At 33.3% G+C, this 4,003-nt stretch overlaps 1 long non-coding RNA gene across 1 annotated transcript; it reads right to left on the reverse strand.

The window, feature by feature from the left end:
* Positions 1-1,438: 1,438 nt before the first annotated feature.
* On the reverse strand, positions 1,439-3,786 carry LOC107602441 (uncharacterized). The gene is made up of 3 exons (XR_001611039.1): positions 3,710-3,786; positions 2,970-3,082; positions 1,439-1,479 (listed from the first exon to the last, which is right to left on the reverse strand). It is a non-coding gene; the product is annotated as an uncharacterized lncRNA (long non-coding RNA).
* Positions 3,787-4,003: the final 217 nt, after the last annotated feature.

Genomic DNA, 4,003 nt, shown 5'->3' on the forward strand with positions numbered 1-4,003 from the left:
GAAATGTTGCCTTGGCATCTAACTGAAATAAACTAAGCTAAGTTTTTATATATATATATATATATTATTTTATTTCATTTCAGTTAACATTTATATTATTTCAAGTAACAAAATAGATTTTTATGGTTTTAGTTAAATATAATAACCCTATTTTATTTGATTATTTATTTTATATAAATTTTACATAGAAAGAGAATATTAAATAAAAAATAATTATATATTATTATAAATAAGTATATTATATATATATATATATATATGTGTGTGTGTGTGTGTGTGTGTGTGTGTGTGTGTGTGTGTGTGTGTGTGTGTGTGTGTGTGTGTATGTGTGTGTGTGTGTGTGTGTATGTGTGTGTATGTGTGTGTGTGTGTGTGTGTAATGCCAAAGTTGCAGTTTAAAAGTATTTTTACATTTCAATGTTTTATGACAATTATTCGAAGAAGAAGCAAAAGCCTTCTTTCCAAACGCAGTCCTCATATTAGGGATAAGAATTCATACTCTATCAACTGAAAGCAGGCTGTAATACGAATCTGATTGAAAATTAGCATAACCTGCAAAATACGAAAGCAAGGAACTGATTTGTACTTTACAAACAAAGTTGAAGCCATTTAACCTTTGCATACAGACTACAATGAGTTACACTGAGTAATTACTTTAATCACAACATGGTAAACGGTGAAGCATCTGCAAAGAACAAACACCAGCATATCTGTATAAAATATCTAGAAAAGTAGGAGCAACTTGTTTCTAATTTGCAACAAAAAATATAATAATTTCTAACTCACTTTCATAGATCAATATGTTCTTTAAAAGACAAACTGTCATCAAGTGCAATCATATTTAGAGGTTGAAACAATCTCTGTACCCCGAGCAGAGCAATAAAACTACGCTAGACTGCGCTGAAGCCAAAGATGGAGTATCATTATACATGTGCTCATTATGTAAGATTTGTAATGACTCAAATGTCTAGAACATGAGGGCAGAAAAAAAAACATACCATTTATTAGTTTGCTGGATTTTCAATTCCAATCTACAAAGCATGCATATTTAATGTCACGGAAATGATATTTTTCCATCTTCAATGCAAGACCGTCAGACGAGCACAAGAGGTGAACTGTTGTTTCTGAACATTTGGTAAGAATTCAGCGAACCTGATGTTGCATTCAAATATTGCAGATAATCAAAACAGGACAGTGTAATTAACTCTGGGTCACAGATAAAAAACATCTATTCTTTTCCACGCCTTACTAACAGTTTTCCTGAACAGCAAAGTGCATTACGTGCTTCTGCTTGCCCTCAGCAAATTAATTTCATTGTGTAAAGAAAAAAGAAACGTGATGCGAATACACCACGAGAATGTACGGCAAAAAGGGGAAAAAACGATGGACACATAAAGCAAAGAAGGAAAGTGAAAAAAATTAGGGTTGAGGGTTTCTTACCCCTGCAGCAAATCCCAGACTGCCATCCAGGATCCGCTTCTGTGAGGAGGAAAGAAAACTCACTGTAAAAACTAACATTGAAGTAAAATTTATGGTACAAAAAGAGAGAGAGAGAGAGAGAGAGAGAGAGAGAAATCAACAGCTGTGGTTGCTAACATTTTTCTTAAAAAATACACAGCACAACCATTTTAGGTTTTACAGATTGAACTTAAATTTACAGTAAAAATTTACATTTCATTAACTAATATAATGTTAATATACCAACCGAGTGACCTAGTGGAATACAAAACACGCAATTCTAAAATAATGCATAAACATTAACATGTTACATAAAGCCCTAAATTACATAACTGATATAAAAAAAAAATTTTTTTTTTAAAGGCATCGTTATTTCAAACAGAAAATTCTGGGAATGTTAATTTACATATTTTTACTGTAAATTATATGATGACTTGCCATTTTTCACTGCCATAAACTGTACATTTAACAGTATTTTACAATAAAATGAGAGAGAGAGAGAGAGAAATCAACAGCTGTGGTTGCTAACATTTTTCTTAAAAAATACACAGCACAACCATTTTAGGTTTTACAGATTGAACTTAAATTTACAGTAAAAATTTACATTTCATTAACTAATATAATGTTAATATACCAACCGAGTGACCTAGTGGAATACAAAACACGCAATACTAAAATAATGCATAAACATTAACATGTTACATAAAGCCCTAAAGTACAAAAAAATTTTTTTAAAGGCATCGTTATTTCAAAAAGAAAATTCTGGGAATGTTAATTTACAGATTTTTACTGTAAATTATATGATGACTTGCCATTTTTCACTGCCATAAACTGTACATTTAACAGTATTTTACAATAAAATTATATGAAATGTCCTGTTAGATCAAATGTTTACTGTATATAGTAAGCGAACTGTTAACCAATTAACAGATTTTTAACTTAGTTGAGTTTACTGTTAAAATTACAGTTAAACACTGAAATCTTCACATTATTAGTTTCATTCACCTTGACTCTTATAAAATTTTAAATTACGAATTTAAAAACTCAAAAAAAAAATTTTTTGTAAAAGATGTAATTAAAAATATACATATTTTCACCATTTACTCTATGCCATTTATGTTGTGCCAAACTCATTTTACTTGCAGAAATATGCATTAAAATGTCCTCATTAAAGGGAAAGTTCACCCAAAAATTAATGAAGGCATCATTTAATCACTCTCATGTTCCAAACCTGTTCCTTCTGTTGAACACAAAAGAAGATCAGTTGAAGAATGCGGGTAACAAACCTGCTTCTGGCAGCCATTGACTTTCATAGTATGGAAAAAGAAAAGGAGTTCAATGGCTATCAGCAACTATCCCTTTAACTCACATTTGCAGTACATTCTTCACAATATCTTCTTCTATGTCGAGCACATACGATGACAGAATTTTAGCTTTGAACCATCACTTTAAGCGTCTCTCTGCACGACTCTAAATTAGATTAAAACCCTGTCTGACGTAACCCGTCTCACCTGTCCGCTGGAGAAGACGAAGACGAGAGCGGCTCCAGCTGCGGTGAGGCCCCAGGTGAACAGGGTCCCCAGCAGGGCCTGAAGCACGGGACTGACGCCTGCGATCATGATGCCTGCTCAAATGAAACACACAGAGACGGAGGATGCCGTTTATTCCTCCCACAGACGGGTGTGTGAACCAAATCCTGTTTATCCAGGATATCTGCAAACACTGCTGCTCTATGCATTAAAACTAGCACATTTACATAACCATTATGCTTATTCACAGGTAGAGCTAATGGCAACAGATATAGTTTATAATTACTGCCCATTTAAACCATAATGTTTGTTTACAGGTAGAATTAATGGCAATTACAGTTTGTAATTATTGTTTAATTTCTGCCATATTTGTGTTACATTATATCTACTGTCAGTTGAGTGAGTGCAACAGCTGTCATTACGCATGCATCAAATAAACATTTAACTAACTCTGCAGTTTCTTCTGTATATGAATGTTAAAGCAATCTCTCAAAACACATAATAATTTAAATGCAGCGCTATTTTGATGAAACCACACACACTGAAAGACTCCTGTAACATGTATCTGCTCTTGCATTTAAATATTTCAGTATTTCAAAAACACACACACGCCAAAAAAAAGAAGAAAAAAAAAGAACCGATAACAGTTGTGTGGTTTCTGGGCTTGTTTTCATTCATTTTACTGCCGCAGAATACACTGCTTACTATTAAACAGTACTTACTGTTCAGAGGCCAGCTTCACTTCCTGCTTCCCTGTGTACACGTGTCTGTGTTACAGCCGAAGTCCCGCCTCCCTCGAGCTCCTATTGGTTCATTCACAGATTTAAAGTGACCGCGTCAGCTACTTTCCAAACACAGGTTAACGCGTGAAGTTTACAATTGACAGAAAAGTTGTACAGCTGAATACTGTTGTGAACTCGTGGATTATGTCTTTTTCTTTTTTGGAAACTTATATTACGAGAAAATGGTGCCTTTGGGGAAAAAAATTTATAAATCAATCAACCAATCAATCAATA

The sequence above is a fragment of the Sinocyclocheilus grahami genome, unplaced genomic scaffold, assembly GCF_001515645.1.
Source record: "Sinocyclocheilus grahami isolate Dianchi unplaced genomic scaffold, SAMN03320097.WGS_v1.1 scaffold326.1, whole genome shotgun sequence".
In the NCBI taxonomy this organism is placed as follows: domain Eukaryota; kingdom Metazoa; phylum Chordata; class Actinopteri; order Cypriniformes; family Cyprinidae; genus Sinocyclocheilus; species Sinocyclocheilus grahami.